We start from the raw sequence: 17875 nt of genomic DNA, 5'->3' as shown, positions 1-17875 counted from the left end.
ATCTTGTTTAAAAAAAAACAAGTAGACGAATCGCTGATACCTCCGAGGAAGACGGGGAAGATGAGTTGGAGCTCTTGACCACCGGCGTGCTTGCGGGAGGTGTGTGTCTGGGCTTTGCCGCCGAGCCGCTTGACTCCTCACTGCCTTAATGTGTAGATCTCCATCACAGATCTGCTCACGGTGGTGGTGATGCTGCTGCTCGTTGTTCGTCGATGCCCGGCATCCTTTCACCAGGAGGCAAGATGGCAATGAGGTAGCCATGTTGCTCCATCTTACCTCGATGGTGGATCTGACGATAGAAGCAGCAGGGCGTGGGTGGAGAACAATCGCCTATGGGTGAAGAAGAACGTCACAGGGGAGAGGACTCGAGGCAATGGAGGAGCGACCCGGCGGTGAGTGGCCATGGTGGCGGAGGAGGGAGCCGGGTGCGTCGGATTCGATGGAGATGGAGATGGCTCAGATGGGGAACGAGAAGAGAAGGAACAGGGGCGGTGGGGAACGAGAGAACGAGGGAGATACGATGTGACTGTATTCCTGCCGCGTATCGCGCTGAGAAAATGTGAATATGGGTTGTTAGGTGGGACCAGGTGGTGCACGCGCGCACGGATCCACATAACGCAGCGACGGCGATGATTGGAGTTGCGCGCGCAACTGGTTAGGCATAGACATATTCGCGCTAGATGCCTTCCAGCGCTACTGCTAGTATTCCTGCTTTCACAAATTTATTCCCTCTACGTATTTGTGATGTATTTGTGCATGCTTTATATAGTAGTTTCATCATATCATAATAAACATACACTATTCTCGTCATATCATACACATACAATAGTCTCATTATACCATCATCATCATCATCATCATCATCATCATTCAACACAAATATCATCACATCTCAAAAATAGCGATACACAAGTCATGTCATGTCTCGAATAAATGCAACTGCATGGTCATGGCACACACACAAGTTTCATCATCTCTATCTAAACCATGATGTGAAAGAGAAGAGCGCGACTATGTAGTACTTCTTGAGGCACCGGCGGTTTCACCCCCGCTCTTGCCGGGGCGTCCACCTCAAGTAACTACTTTCCGCTTCGGCTCTGCTGTCGAACGCTCTGTGGCTAGCACCCGGGTACTTGTCCACCTGGGCCTGAGCGTCTGGCCAGTGGTCGTACACTCCTGGAACCCTCCCAACAAACACGACATAGCAGTCCTTCACCATCTTTGATCTATGTACCTGCATCGTCAGTTGATGAATTCAACGATAACATGCAACATAATGTACTTAAGAAAACAAAAAGGCATAATTAGCAAAATACAAGCAACCAATAGTAAACATAAATAACGAAGTTCCTCATACCCAAACTAATTAACTAGAGCGATCTACGCTAGTTCAGGAGGACGGTTTAGTTACATCACAGAGTTTCATCGTGCATAAATTTAAAGTTTTGCCATAGAAAGACAGTAGTGACAAGTTGTCATCGACAATCAGTCCTCCATGTCGGCGGTCCAATCTTCATAGTCAAGGAGGAAGCACCCGAGCTTGTTGAAAGGCTTCAGGTCTAGACGCTGAGCGAGTAGCAGTGCTCCGACATCATCTCACGTGATTGGCCCATGATAGAACATCCCTGTTGGTTCAAGGACCTCCTTCATGATCACCTGGGCAAGTTCACACTGTACGTGATAAAACTCAGTCGGATTCGATGATCCGGTGTCTTTCCTATGCTTGTGGCCCAGCTGACAATTTCGGCATCGTCGGTAGTAGCTGACATGCGAAGGCGTTGATTATCCCTTGTGTACTCGATCAGGTGACACATGAGGTAGAATCCATCAGCCTTACTAGTGTACGGTTGCTGGATGCAACAGAAGTCGGTCTTATGGCCGAAACCCAGCCCGTTTTTCCTGTGCCTTTTCACCTTGATATATCCACCAAACAGACTGAAGGTTAACAGGGCACTATCGAGAACACTCTTTATGTGAGTGTAATCCTTTTTCTTGATGTTCTTCGATGAGTCCAAATACATAGCATGGGAGTATTTTGTACCCACATAAAGGAAGGATTAAAACTTACGGGAAGCACATAAATGCTTGGTAGCTGCTGCTACCAAGGATTACACGCACATAAAGGAATGATGAAAACTTACGAAAGGATATCCGCGGATGACTTACGTGGGATGATAAGGCGGGAGAATCGCTTCCTTATCCTTATTAGCGTACATGAACTCAGCGATGTACTTGCTCACATAGTCAAAACAAAGGTGGAAACACTCAAGATGCAGAAGGCCGACGGAGGGCGTGCTGGTAGCGGACGTGGCGGTGGGCATGCTGGTCGTGAACATGGCGGAGGTTGGGGCCTGAGCCGCGGGGCCGCTGCCGTCACCGCCCGTGCAAACGCCGTCATGGTCGGAGCATTATAAGGCTCTGTATTTCTACGCCGCCAAGCAGCTCAGATGGGCAGTCCACGACAACCATCGCCGGACAAGTGCCTTCCTTCATCAATGTTACGTGGCGTCGTTGCTTTTCTCGGAGAAGACACAGACGCCGGGTGGGGAGCTGACAGGTGCTTGCACGATGTTCACTGGTACGCCTAAAACAGGAGAGCTGGCATAGTACGACGCGGTCAGGAAGATGTTCGACATCATCCACGAGGGAGGCAAAGGAGGAGATTGCTATGAGGACAGGCGGGTGAATGACTCAGAGCCCATCACCTAGGGCAACTCGTCAGTGTCATGCCAGAGTCGACGCCCACAGACACAATCACGTAGCGCGTGCCCAGTGTTGGTCTACTAGGACGCGTTTGGTTGCATATAGCCATTGAACCAGGTTGTATGAGGAAAACGAGGTAGTTTTTGCAAGTTGAAGAAAAACAGTGCAAAACACGACGTAGTCTGTTGTTTGGTTGCCTGCATGATGGTTATTGTGGTTTCGCAGCATGTAGGCTTACACGTTTGGTAGCTGCTGCTTCCGGCATGCGTTTTTGAGAGGAGCATGCAGTCCGCGCGAGCCTGCATGAGTGGAAGCGGCCAATTCGGGGTTCCTCTTCAGCCTGACTCTGAAAATAGGCGTAGGTCACGGCCGAGTTTAGCCACTCGTCGGTACTGGAAGAAAGTCAGTGGCGTGAGAACGGACACGCACCGGAAATGATGAATTGCGGCGATTAAACGAGCGAATAAGCAGTTAAGCACATTGCACGACGGATGCTGAACTGAGAAGATCGTCCAGGCTGCAGCATTTGGTTCAGCCAGACACCAGCACGATCCGACCAAGTGCTCAATCCCCGGTTGCGGTTGCAGCCCCCACGTCTGCACGCATGGAGCACAGGGCAGCAGCTGTTGGGGACGACGACGCCAGTGCAGAGCCGCTGCTGCGCTCGTCCGGCGACGACACAACCAACGCCAGGTTGCACAGGCGACCCGCACCAACGAAAAGCCTCCTCGATCGCTTGCTCTTGCTGCCTGCCATCCACCACACCTCATGGAGATTGAGAAACAGGGCATTACTGAGTGAAATCATGTGGCAGTACATGATTGCACAAAGAGATGGACAACACCTGCATATATAGTTATTACGGTCTCTTCTCAATTAAACTGAATCACTTCTCTGAAAAGACCAAACACATGCATGCATATCTTGTACTCCTATTACCTTGTACTCCAAGATAGCGTAGGATATTATTCTACCATTACCTTGTACCCTAAGATGATCATGTACTCCTATATATATATGCCCATGAGGCTCAAGCAATACAACAATTATTCCACCAAATCCCTCTCTCCCTTCTAACATTGAGGACACATGAAGGAAGAATAATTTCAGCCTATCATGGAGAGATTCACCAAAAGATGTACGGATTGGTCCGAGAGGTTTATGTCATATGCCGCCAAAGAAGTTTATGTGAAGTTTGTGGTTCAAGCTATTCCGACATATGTCATAGGGATTTTTAAAATGACACAAGCTTATCAGAGACTTCTAGTGGGGTGACGAGGATGGACACCGTAGAGTGCACTGGATGGCTTGGGACCGAATGGTCAAACCAAAAAGAGGAGGGGGCATCGGTTTCCGAGACATGAAAATTTTCAACCAAGCTCTCCTTGCTAGACAGGGGTGGAGATTGATCCAATGACCAGATAGCCTTTGTGCCTGGGTGTTGAAATCAAAATACTACCCAAATGGGGAGCTCCTGGATACAGTTTTTGCGGTGGATGCTTCCCCAGTTTGGTGCAGTATTGAACATGGTCTTGAATTATTAAAGGAAGGTCTTATTTGGAGAGTGGATAATGGAAGGAGGATCCAAATCCAAAGGGATCAATGGATGCCCAGGAAAGAGGGTTTGAAGATGACAAGCTTCATCACAAGATCAAGATTGAGATGGGCTAATCAATTGATGTTGGGGATGAGAGAATGTGAATGTCCCCCCTGATCCAACAACTGTTTTATCCTTGTGACGCGGAAGCCATATGCAACATAAAAATCCCTTCAGTTGAAGTCGAGGATTGTCTAGCATGGCACTACGAAAAATCAGGTAATTTCTCGGTCAGGAGTGGGTACAGACTGGCTACCATATTGCAACCACGGGACAATCCACCAGCTTCAAGCTCCACTTGCGATGCTGATAACAGAAGTATTTGGGACCTTATTTGGAAAGCAAAAGTGCCAGCAAAGATCAGAGTCTTTGGGTGGAGAGTTGCTACTGGTACACTGGCTACGAAAAAGAATTAATGGAGACGAACCTTGGGGAAAGACAACACTTGCATCATCTGCGGGAATGGGGAAGAGGACGAATTCCACGCATTGATTTCTTGCACAAGGAGTAGAGCTCTGAGAAATGAAATGAGAGACATTTGGGGATTACCAAATGAGTCTCAATTTCGGCATACGGGCAATGATTGGCTACAGAATTTATTGTTACCTTGCAATGTTGAGATTCGAGCTAAAATTATATTTCTGCTATGGCGATGCTGGCACTTGCGGGATGATTCTGTAAGGCATGGAGGAAAAGAATTGGTTGGTCATTCAGTAAAAATTCTGGCAAAGTACAAAGAGGAATTCAGAAACTGTGGTACTGTAAGGAGGGATGGGGCCGAACAGATCTCCCTGATTGCTCGGGATGACAAGGTCGTGGTGGATTTGGACCTGCAGTCTGCCCATAGTGCTGATCTGGGAGTGACTGTACTTGGTCAGCATTTCCATGGTTCATGTCGTTGGAATCCACCTGCTAGGGTGGTAGTAAAGATCAATTCCGATGCTTCTTTCCTGATCTCCAATGGACAGAGCTGCGGTTGCTGAACTGAGAAGATCGTCCAGGTTCGAACCACTGGGCCTTTCCTGCAATGCTGCAGCATTTGATTCAGCCAGACACCAACACGATCCGACCAAGTGCTCAATCCCCGGTTGCGGTTGCAGCCCCCACGTCTGCACGCATGGAGCACAGGGCAGCAGCTGTTGGGACGACGACGCTAGTGCAGAGCCGCTGCTGCGCTCGTCAGGCGACGACACAACCAACGCCAGGTTGCACAGGCGACCCGCACCAGCGAAAAGCCTCCTCGATCACTTGCTGCCTGCCATCGACCACACCTCGTGGAGAAACATGGCATTACTGAGTGAAATCATGCCTGTGGCAGTACACAATTGCACAAAGAGATGGAGAACACCTGCATATATAGTTATTACAGTCTCTTCTCAATTAAACTGAATTAGTTCTTTGAAAAGACAAAACACATACATGCATATCTTCCCTCCATTCCTAAATATGTATACGACGTTTTGGTATTTCAATTGAACTACCAGAACATCATATATTTAGGAACGGAGGGAGTAGTAGTGGAAGACATACGAGGTGCCAGATCCACAATACTGAATTGTCCCTTGGCTCAGCCTTTGTAAATAAGGTGATCAAATTCTAGCATCCCCATATACATTGCTGGACATATGATATAATCTTTCATACATGAGGTGCACGCCATCACCAGACATAATCACAAAACATAGCATATGACCGTGCCTCATGGTTCTTTTATTCAGAACTTCGACTACATGGTTATTTCTTCCTCATGGAGGCATCAAACACCATCAGAACTAAGCCAGAAGGTCATGGCAGGGCATGAGGGGTGGATTGCGCGTCCGCACCGCATCCGCAACCTTTAACGCATTCCATTTTGGATGGAAAGCAGGGGTCGGTTGAATCCGCGCAACAGAAGACATTTCCATACTTCGGGCATATGCAGATTTGATATTTGCTGCCGTCCATCTGAGCAGTGGTTCGAGCTGCATAGAAATATGGGTGTTCAGGTCAGCCAGATCTCGAGAGAAACCTATATCAAATTTTGCAAGGCTTGTAGACTTGTAGTTGAGGCCGGTTAGCTACCAAGTCATATTGATAAGAATAACACACAATTGACCCAAGTATGTGTTGCATACTTACCGTCTGACAGAGCTATGATGCATCCAAGCATCATCACAAGCGTGACCACCTTGTGTCCCTCCATCATAAACTTCAACGCAGAGAAAGAACTGTCGTGTCCGATAGTTGTTTGTGTTAGTCTCACAATCATAGATACTAGAATCAGATAGATGTACATTCAGCCACAAGTAGTTACGGTCTTCACACCAATTATTAAGTCTTTGCTAAAAGAACAGTTTTATGTTTAGAGCATCACACTAGCAGCCTATCCAGCTAAAGTTTCTTTTTTAACGGCGAATCCTCCTCCTAAGGCCTTGTACGGTTGGCAGTTGCAAAGAGTTTAATCCTCTAGAGGGTCCAATCCCTACAGGTATTGGGTGAACCCCCTCCCTCCACCCAATCCGCTAACTAATTCCCACTAGACTCTTCCCCTAAAATCTCTGTTTACCCAGCAGCATTCGGCTAACCCCCTCAGCAGCAGCGGCCCATCAACATAAAACAGTGTCACAGAAGTATATAGCAGCATCGACTACAAAAAAGAAGTTTATAGTGGCAGCACATCATACAACAGTAGGGCTGGAAAAAAAGCTCGAAGCTCGCGAGCTAAACGAGTAGCTCGTGACTCGGCTCGAATCGACTTGAACTCGAAGAATAACGAGTCGAGTCGAGCTTTAGTTTAAGATCATTTATAGACCAAGTTAAACGAGTCAATCTCACGAGTACTCATGTAACTCGTTAGGCTTCGTACAAAAGATCAACCACTCCTAATCTAAAAAAAGATTAGCCACTCAGCACCATGCGTCCCACGCGCACAACACAAAGCCCATCCATGGAAGGCCCAGCCGACTAGGAGACTCATGCGTTACAAGGAAATTATAATTGTTTAGTGATATATATGTTTAATATATACATAATAATTTTTATCATATTTGAGGGTTTTATGTTCATATATTTAACGGGCTTAACAAGCTAAACGAGCCAACTCGCGAGTTATACGAGTCGAGCCAATCTTGGGTTTGAGCTCGTTATAGTAACGAGTCGAGTCGAGCTAGCTCGTTAACGAAACGAGCTCTAGCGAGTCGAGCTGAGTTGGCTCGACTCGACTCGAATTCCAGCCCTATACAACAGGGACACAAGCACAATCCGGAACTGGACTGTCAAGGACCTCGGTGCCCAAGACAGCAGGACCTCGACTACGTAGTTCGTAGTCTCGGTTGATAGGAGCGCTAGGGTTTTTGCCTAACTGCTCAATGGTGCAGGAGAAGGGATTAGGAGTAGAGGAGGAGGTAGGAGATAATGATTATTGCCTGCGTCCAAGGGTGCAGATTACAGGATATATAAAGGCCTTATGGGCTTCTAACAAATTAGGAAACTAACTACTCCTGGACTCCTAACAAACTAGGAAACTAACTACTCCTGGACTCTAGGAACCAACGTAGGATCAGGACTCCTTGTCCTGATCATGCCTCGCCAGCTGTGGCCGTCGGCTTCTGCCCCTGGGCGCGCGACCCGCGCCTGTACGCAGCGCCCCACATGACATCTCTCCCCCCCTCGACGAGCAGCTCGTCCTCGAGCTGAAAAGCGGGGTAGTGCCCGACGAAACTGTCAAGATCCTCCCATGTAGCTGATGATGCTGCTTCACCCTTCTAGTGGACGAGCAGCTGGCGAACGCCGCGTGCTAGTCGTGCACGAGTCACGCGCTCCGGTTCTGGAACAGCCGCCCCGTTGTGGATCGGAGGCAATCCCGGTGGTGCAGTTGGAGGCGTGCCGAAGAACTTCTTGAGGAGGCCCACGTGGAACACGTCATGGAGGCGCGAGCGTGTCGGAAGCTCAAGGCGGTAGGCCACGTCGTTGACGACCTCTGAAATGCGGTACGACCCATAGAAGCGTGGCTTGAGCTTGCCCCTGGTTGGCAGGTTGAGAGAGGACGCGGCGCGCTGGCGAAGACGAAGCCAGACCCAATCGCCCACGTCATGCCGAATGTCCCGATGGCGTCTGTCGTAGTAGGACTTGTAGACCGCTTGTGCCTGTTGTAGACGATAGCGGACGTCTGCGAGTAACTCGTCGCGCTCCGCCATGCTCCTGGCCACTGCGGCCACCCGTGTATCGCCCGGCTCGTAAGAGCGAATAGTGGGAGGGTCACGGCCATACACAAGCTTGAATGGAGTTTCTTGGGTTGCTGTCTGGTAGGCGGTGTTGTATATGTACTCGGCCCAGGGAAGCCATCGGAGCCACTGCCTGGGACGATCCCCGGTGAGACAACGGAGGTACATCACAATGATCTTGTTAGCAGCCTCCGTTTGGCCATCCGACTGTGGATGAAACGTCGTCGTCATGTGCAGCTTGGTCCCGGTGAGGCGCATGAGCTCCCGCCAAAAAGCCGAGGTGAAGACGGGGTCGCGGTCAGAGACCATGGACTGCGGGACGCCATGGAGACGCACAATCTCAGCGAAGAACACCTGCGCCACTGATTCTGCCGTGTACGGGTGGGCCAGCGCCACAAAGTGGCAGTACTTGCTGAAGCGATCCACCACGGTGAGGATAACAGACTTCCCGCCCACACGAGGGAGCGCTTCTACGAAATCGATGCCGACGTCAGTCCACACGGCCGTGGGCACCGGCAGTGGCAGCAGCAGACCGGCAGGGTGCAAATGCTCAGACTTGTACCGCTGGCAAGTACCACAGGCGCGGACATACTCCTGCACCGTCTTGCGAAGGTTAGGTGCGTGGAAGTCGCGGCGGAGACGATGCAGCATGCGCAGGACGCCTTCGTGTCCGTCATCGTGCACTACGGTGAGAAGCTCCTGGAGTAGTGGAGACGTTGGCGGAATGTAGAGGCGGCTGTTAAAAGTGACGAGGCCGTCGGAGAGCGCCCACGGCAGCTGCCGAGCGCCTGTCGTGATATCCTCGCGCAACGCGACGAGTGCTGGGTCGGTGGACGAAGCGTGCCGTAGGCGGTCGATGAAGTCGAAGTGAGGACCAGATATAGCCATGACCCCCGTCTCTTCCGTGTCGCGGCGGGAAAGGGCATCCGCCACCGTGTTTGTACTACCGGCCTTGTACTCCACAGTGAAATCGAACCCCAGTAGTTTGCCGACCCAGTGGTGCTGCGGAATGGTTGCCAAGCGCTGGTCAAGGAGGAATTTGAGATTGTAGTGGTCAGTTTTTACCACAAATTGGCGCCCCCAGAGGTACGGTCGCCAATGGCGAATAGCGAGCACCAGGCCAATGAGTTCCCGTTCATATGCCGCCAGAGAACGGTGACGAGGCGCGGCCGGCCGGCTGAAGAAAGCCACCGGGTGCTGATCTTGGAGAAGGACGGCCCCGAAACCGTATGTAGACGCGTCACACTCGACGATGAAAGGCCGTGTGAAATCGGGCAATGCGAGCACGGGAGCCGTGGTGACCACCGTCTTGAGGGCGGTAAAAGCTGCTGCCGCCTCCGGCGACCATGAGAAGCCGTCCTTGCGAAGCAGGGCCGTCAGGGGCGCGGCGACCACGCCAAACTCCTTGACAAACTTGCGGTAGTACCCTGCAAGACCGAGAAACCCCCGGACCGCGCGCACCGAGCGAGGCTGCGGCCAGTCGGCCACGGCCTGCACTTTTTCCGGATCCATGGCCACTCCGGCCGCGGAGATGGTGTGACCCAGGTAGGAGATCGACTCGACGGCGAACGAGCATTTGGACCTCTTGACGAAGAGCCGGTGCTGGTGCAGTACGGTAAAGATGGTGCGCACATGGCGAAGATGATCGGCCCACGACTCGCTGAATATGAGGATGTCGTCGAAGAAGACAAGAACGAAACGGCGCAGGTACGGCCGCAGCAGATCGTTCATGAGTGCCTGGAACGTCGCCGGCGCGTTGCAGAGGCCGAACGGCATCACCAGGAACTCATAGAGGCCGTCGTGGGTACGGAAGGCAGTCTTTGGGATGTCCTCCGCACGCATCCGCACCTGGTGGTAGCCGGAGCGTAAGTCGAGCTTGGTCAAGAAACGAGCGCGCCGGAGCTCGTCGAGGAGTTCGTCCACCACCGGAATTGGAAACGCATCCTTGATGGTGATGGCGTTCAGGGCGCGGTAGTCGATGCAAAAGCGCCAGGACCCGTCGGGCTTGCGGACCAGCAGTACCGGCGATGAGAATGCGGAACGACTTGCTCGGATGATGCCCTGGGCGAGCATGGCGGCGCACTGACGCTCCAGCTCGTCCTTGTGCGCGGCCGGGTAGCGATACGGACGGACGGCCACCGGGGCGGAGCCGGGCAGCAGGGTGATGCCGTGGTCGCGGCTGCGGAGTGGTGGTACGCCGGAGGGTTCGGCGAAGATGCCGTCAAACTCGGTGAGGATGGCGTCGAGGAAATCGCGGCCATTGCATGATTGCAGGGCTGGCCCGTCCGGTCCGGCAAGGCCGCGCCAGCAGACCCGATGGCCCCTCCGCCAGAACGTCATGGAGAGGGCGCGGAAATCCCACAGGATCGGTCCAAGCGTCGCCAGCCATTGCGTGCCCAAGACGACGTCGTAGCCTGCGAGCGGCAAGGCGAGGAAATCCTCCGAGAACGCCTCCTGGTCGATGCGGAAGGAGACGACGCGGTATGCGCCCTGGCACGGAACACGCTCGCCGTTGGCCACCGTGACACGCCTCTTCTCGGTGGTGGGGGATGGCAGTGTAGCACGAGCGGCCGCCTCCTCGGCGATGAAGTTGTGGGTGGAGCCTGAGTCGATCAGGGCGAGGAGGGAGACACCCCCGAGGGTGACATGCATCTGAATGGTCTCGCTCGTGCGCACGCCGGAGATCGCGTGGAGCGAGATCCGAGGGTCGGCCGGCGAGGCATCAGCGGTGGCGGAGGCCGTGTCGTTGTCGTCGTCGTCCGGCGCCAGGTCGAGGAGGAATATGCGCTGGCAGACGCGGTTGTGGCCCCTGCCAAACTTCTCATTACAATTGAAGCATAGGCCCAGGCGACGGCGTTCCTCCATCTCTGTCTGTGACAGGCGTTTGATTGGGCGCCCTTCCGGCAGACTAGGAGCAGGGGGTGCGGCTGGTAGAGCCGGTGCGGGGGGCGCGAGGCGTGGTATGGGCGCCGGCAGGATGCCCTTCTGCTGAAAACGCACCGGTGGCGCAGAGGTGAGCGCGCATTGGTCGCGCAGCTCCAACTTGCGGGCGAGGCTCATGGCGACGGCGAGGGACTGCGGGTTGTGGATTTCCACGTCGAGGCTGAGGGGTGGCTGGAGTCCCGCGGTGAAGATCTGAACCTTCTATGTCTCTGATAAGATTCCTGCCCGGGGGAGGAGCGCCTCAAACCGCTCCTGGAAGTCTACTACGGACGTTGTGCGCTTGCACGCCAGTAGTTCGCCCAGCGGGTTAGCGCGTAGAGGTGGCCCGAAGCGGAGGTTGAGCAGCTCGGAGAAGCGGCGCCACGGCGGAGTGCCCTCGTCACGCTGGACCTGCATGTACCACAGCTGGGCAGAACCCTCAAGGTTGTAGGACGCCATCCAGACTTTTTCCTCCTCGGCGATCCGTTGTTGATGGAAGAAGGACTCGCATCTGTTGAGGAAAGCGAGCGGATCTGACTTCCCGTCGAACTTGGGGAAGTCCATCTTCTGAAACCGGGGCGGGCGATCATTGTGGTGCTGCCCATCGTGGGCGCCGACAGCGCTCGATGAGGAGGTGGACTTGTCCTTCTGGAGCGCGGCGACGGATGTCTGCAAGGACGCCACCGTTGCAGTCAAGGCCTCGATCATCGTGGCCAGATCAGCGGTGATTGGTTCTGCCATGCCGGAAGTGACCGAGGCGGCGGCGGATGGTGGCGATGGAGGTGTGCTTGGCGCGGACGCAGGGGTGGCGGCGGGCTGTGGATGGAGCGCGGACGAGGAAGAGGATCGCCTGGAACCTGATACCAAGTTGTCAAGGACCTCGGTGCCCAAGACAGCAGGACCTCGACTACGTAGTTCGTAGTCTCGGTTGATAGGAGCGCTAGGGTTTTTGCCTAACTGCTCAATGGTGCAGGAGAAGGGATTAGGAGTAGAGGAGGAGGTAGGAGATAATGATTATTGCCTGCGTCCAAGGGTGCAGATTACAGGATATATAAAGGCCTTATGGGCTTCTAACAAACTAGGAAACTAACTACTCCTGGACTCCTAACAAACTAGGAAACTAACTACTCCTGGACTCTAGGAACCAACGTAGGATCAGGACTCCTTGTCCCGATCATGCCTCGCCAGCTGTGGCCGTCGGCTGCTGCCCCTGGGCGCGCGACCCGCGCCTGTACGCAGCGCCCCACATGACATGGACAAAGAGATAATTGTGTAGTCAATAGTTGTTTGTGTCCCGTCGTTCAACTGTCCGATAGTTGTTTGTGTTAGTCCCACAATCATAGATACTAGAATCAGATAGATGTACATTCAGTCACAAGTAATTAGGGTCTTCCTGCCAATTATTAAGTCTTTGCTAAAAAGAAATGTTCTACCACAAAAGTTTTTTTTTTTGGCGGTGAATCCTCCTCCTAAGGCCTTGTTCGGTTGGCTGTTGCTAAGGGTTTAATCCTCTAGAGGTTTCAATTCCTGCAGGTATTGGGTGAACCCCCTCCTCCACCCAATCCCCCCACTAATTACCACTAGACCCTTCCCCTAAAATCCCTGTTTACCCAGCAGCATTTGGTTAACCCCCTCAGCAGCAGCGACCCATCAATGTACAACAGCAGCAGAGAAGTATATAGCAGCATCGACTACAAAAAAGGCTTACAGTAGCAGCTCATCCTACAACAGGGGCACAGGCACAATCTGAAACTGGACAAAGAGAGAAAGGAAGTCCAGATCTATTCAAAGAAACAAAAAGAGTTCACCAGAGATCAATTGCCAAAAATAGTTGACATTGTTCAATGTCCAAAACACTTGTATCGTGCAGAAATAATTTTCACCATACGTCAACAGACAACACCCAAAACAAGATCAATAATGGAGAGAAGAAGAAATGGCACACAGAAATTTTTTGTCCTAGCAAAACCTAACATTGCAATTGATTTCAATTGGAACATGCACCTCGTGGATGTTAGCACAATTCAACTGCCACGGACTGAAATTTTTGGGTGAAAACAATCGCAAAAATAAATGGAAAAATTGTGGATTCTCTTGAAAGCTTCATCAGCAAACATGTAAAATTGAGCAGCAAAGAACTGTAACCTTTTTACATCTCGAGCACATTCCGCAAGACTGAGCCATAGGAATATATACACACAGTAAGTTGAACCATTGAAATACCTAAACAACTGCGTCAATTTTAAAATAATCACAATCATTTTATGCAATTTTTTCTACATTAATAACAGGTCAAGCAACATAAATCTAGAGAATCATTACTAAGAAAGCAACACTAGTTTTGGCCAACGACCCAATTACTAACACACAAATTGAACCACAAAAACATATTTTGTCATAGCAGAAAAAGGGGTAATAGGAAAAAACTATAACAATCTTGAAAAATAATTGCATACAAGTTAAGCCGATCCTCGCAGATTGACAGCCAGACCAAGGCGGTCAACCAAATCTCCCAGATCTACCAACCTGCAAGTGAAGAACACTTTCGGTGCGATTGTAAAAGCCCACATACACCACTAAATGGAGACCAGAAAATTTTAGTTCAATTCTGAACAGGGCGCACCAAATCCTCTAGTACAACCCAATTGCAAGAGGGAGGGGAACCCACCTGGTGATCTTGTCGCCGGGGGCTTCCTCTTCTCCGGAGTGAGGCGGCGGGGGAGATGGCACGAAGCGGGAGCTAGGGTTTCGGCCGGGCTACGTGGCAGGTCGTCGATGCTGGAAGCTTCACTCCGGAGAGTAGCCTACGCTGGGAGCTTCCCACCGGGGAGTCGCCGACGCCGTCCTCTCCGTCCCCGCCGCCGCCTTTGTCGCCTCGAAGTGGAGAGAAGAGAGAAGCACGAGAGTGAGACTGGGAAAGATTCCACGAGTTTTTTTTTCTTTCTGGCGACTGCGCGGCGCCGGTCGACCGGCCTAAATTTGGGGCGGTCGCTGCGCGAGCGTTGGATGCAACCCCGCTTAACCCTTCGGATTAAACGCTAACTGCCCTGAAAAAAGTGAAACCCGTGCTTCCCATGCTTTCTGGTCACACAGGCCGCTTGGGTTATACCTGGCCATCCCTCGGGCCGGGCCTAACCAAGGCCGACGCAGAAAACTCAGGCCCGGCCAAGGCGTCGGGTCTAGAAATCAGGCTCAAGCCCGGTCCGTTAGTGTAAAAGCCCACCGGGCCTCGGGCCGGGCCTCTTCGTTAAATCACAAATATGATGGGGCCAGGCCCAGTCTTCGAGCTCAATATCTAGGCCTAGGCCTGGCCCATGAGCAATGTCGGGCTGGGTCGGGTCGGGCCGTCCGGGCCGGGCTGCCCATGGCCATGTATAGCTCGGGTCATCGCGCTCGCCTCGGCCGCTCATGCCACCTCGCTTGCCCGGTCATAGCCCTTCCTGTCGTCGGGCACTAGTGGGTTCCCAGCTTCAACTGCATCTTTCCAACGGCCGATTCCAGCTCGCGGTGATTATGGTTACAACATCCCATTGTCACCGCCTTCAGGCTCGCAGCCGTCGGCACACATCACCATGTCCGAGCAAAAAAAAAACAAAAAAATAGCAAAAAGCAAAACAGATAAGGATGAAGGAGTTAGCAATGCGTGAGCAGGCGCATGGCTTAAGGTGGGCATGAATTGTCGTGTTTCGATCGTAAGGCACATGTGCGATCGACCCAGTGCTTGGGGCGGCAGGCCAATGTTAAACATTTTCCTTTCTTTTTTGAGAGAAGGAAAATTCCACGAGTGCGATCATTTTACCTCGCGTGGGTTGAAAGGATATATATAGGCCACGGAAAATTCACCGGGTCGGACGGGGTTAGGGCATCTAGACCGATAATTCTAAATGCACGGGGTTATACGGCATGTCACGGGCTCTTTCCCTAGCTAATCTCCCCTCCTAATTTTAGTGTGGGTGAGCCCCTCAGCCTAATCTCTATCCAATCAAAAGATCCCAACTACGACACTCCGTGAGTCCATGTAAAACAAAGCTCGTGTGTGTAGCATTGCTCCCTTTGGACACATCATTTTGAGAGAAAAATTATTCGCGGACTGGTTTGGACTCATCCGTGTAGAAAGCTAACCATCCAATGTTGTCCCCTAAACGTTTGCCTCTGTTTTCCTAAAGTCTGCAACACTCATCTTCAATGAATAAAAAATATTCAAAGATGACATTAGTTCAAATGTAGAATAGTTCAAACATAAAATCGATCCCTTGAAATTGGGAACGTGCTCTTTCGCACACTCCATGTCTACAAGGACGACCTGCATCGTCGTCATTTCATTTGCATAATCCTCCTTATCGAATGATTCGCCAGACGACTCAACATGGTGCTCGTAGATGTACTCCATGTCATAATCCATTGTCAAAAGAAGGGACAAAATTGTTAAAAATTTAGCACGAAAGTTTCACCAAACACTTGTCGGGTGTGGTAAAACCCACTCACGCCATCAACAAGGACGGATGGTACCTGCATGGTGGACATACGAGAGGTGCACAACGACGACATAGGCAAAGCGGCATGGCGACTAGGTGGAGCGGTGGAGGTCGTAGAGGCCCAACAAGGAGTTGGCGGGTGACGGAGGTGGTACAGCGGCGGCAGCGGACGGGAGGAAGCAAATGCAGAGAAATGGGGAATGGATGGAGACGCGGTGTACATGTGTGGTTTTGGGTGGGCTGGGGTGACAGAGTTTTATGTGGCGAAGGTCTGGAGTAATGCAAAGCTCTCTGATTTACTTCTGGTTTGCAGAAAAATAAATGCGCGGACTGGTATGCGGACTAATGCAAGACGAGTTGGATGGCAAACTGCGGTTGGACAACTCGGTCCAAACATTCGCAAATGATTTGAGGGTCCGCTTTAGAGATGCCCTTGTTGCCCGGCCGGGGCGATGAGGGGTCCTCTTTAGCGCCTTAAGCGCCACATAGCACCTCGACGCTCGCGCATTGTGCTAGCAGGCCAGGACCTACAATTGGCTCTTCTGGATCAGCTCGCCTCGCTCGCCCGCTGGCACTATTCACTCGTCTGCCTCACACGATTCGCTCCTTCACTAGCTAGTCTCTACTGACGAGCTGTTGGTTTCAACGAGAATTCAGATATGAGCTAATACAGGAAACACATGCAGAGTTGATGGGCATCGTTGATGCTGCATGGAGTGTGAATGGTCACGATCGATCGGTCGAGAGTGTTAGCGCGAGATTGTCATCGCTTGTTATCAACCTGGGCAGATGGAGTAAGGATTCTTTTGGTAGTGTAAAAGGCAAAAAACACACGTTTTTTCTCCTACAAGCATCGATTTGGAAAAGGAAGAACTTGTTCAACAGTTCAAGGCCTTGCAAAAAATGGATGGTGATTTGACAGATGTTCTGGTCGAGATGCAGTCTATGGCACAAGAGTATTATAAAAGCCTATACACATATGAGGGAATTGAGGGGCTACAAGATGCTCTTGAGCGTGTACCGACCAAAGTGACCCCCGAGATGAATGCCATCGTGATGTCCCCTTATCAAGGAGACAGTAAATAAAACACTTTTTCAGATTTTTTTCAACCAAGGCACCGGGTCTTGACGGATTTTCAGCTCATTTCTGCACCGCCATTGGGATGTTTGTGGAGATGCTATCACCTCGGCCGTGCTAAGTATAGTGCGAGGAGAAGAGAACGCAGAATGCATAAATAACACTATTCTTGTATTGATCCCTAAGGTATCAAATCCGACCTTGCTATCCCAGTTCCGCTTGATAAGTTTGTGCGATGTTTTCCATAAGATAGCTTCCAAAGTTCTTACCGGTCGTTTGAAGATGATCCTACCGGAAATAATATCAGAAGAACAACTAGTGTTTGTGCCTGGGAGACTAACTACCGGTAACATTATCTCAACATATGAATGTTTGCATTTCATGAAGATAAGTAGAGCCAAAACCAGCAGTCATTGTGCTTTCAAGATGGATATGATGAAGGCGTATGGTATGGTTGAGTGGGATTATCTCCAGGCCATCATGGAAATTTGGGTTTTGCCTCAGCTTGGTTTCAGTCATTATGGGCATGGTACGCTTGATGTATTTTCCAGTCCGTTTAGTGGGAGCAAACTGGAACAATCTAAACTCTCAGGGGTATACAACAAGGAGATCCAATCTTTCCATATATTTTCTTGTTAGCAGCATAGGGTATTTCGTGCCTTTTAAAATTCCGTTCTCAGTCATCGTAGCTCCTTGGAATCAAGGTGGCCTCATCGACTCCGTTGGTTAACCATATTTTATTTGCAAATGACAGCATGTTGTTTTCCAAGGCAAGTGTAAATGGAGTACATGAAGTTTCAAACTTGTTAGATACTTATTAAGGGGCTTCAGGATAAAGGATAAATTAAGATAAGTCATCCATATTCTCCAGCAAAGGTTGCCCTCAGATTGTTTGAGA

At 51.1% G+C, this 17875-nt stretch overlaps 1 long non-coding RNA gene across 2 annotated transcripts; it reads right to left on the bottom strand.

Moving 5' to 3' along the window:
- Window positions 1-5834: 5834 nt before the first annotated feature.
- Window positions 5835-14388, bottom strand: LOC125538667 (uncharacterized). Of its 2 annotated transcripts, XR_007296491.2 has the most exons (4): window positions 14093-14388; window positions 13881-13950; window positions 6419-6507; window positions 5835-6261 (listed from the first exon to the last, which is right to left on the bottom strand). It is a non-coding gene; the product is annotated as an uncharacterized LOC125538667 (long non-coding RNA). The 2 variants fall into 2 exon arrangements; XR_007296490.2 differs by lacking the exon at window positions 13881-13950 and having other exon boundaries at window positions 14093-14382.
- Window positions 14389-17875: the final 3487 nt, after the last annotated feature.

The sequence above is a fragment of the Triticum urartu genome, chromosome 1A (assembly GCF_056163025.1).
Source record: "Triticum urartu cultivar PI428250 chromosome 1A, HENAU_Tu73, whole genome shotgun sequence".
NCBI lineage: Eukaryota > Viridiplantae > Streptophyta > Magnoliopsida > Poales > Poaceae > Triticum > Triticum urartu.
The sequence above is the reverse complement of the archived record's forward strand: the minus strand, read 5'-3'. Positions and strand labels throughout refer to the sequence as shown.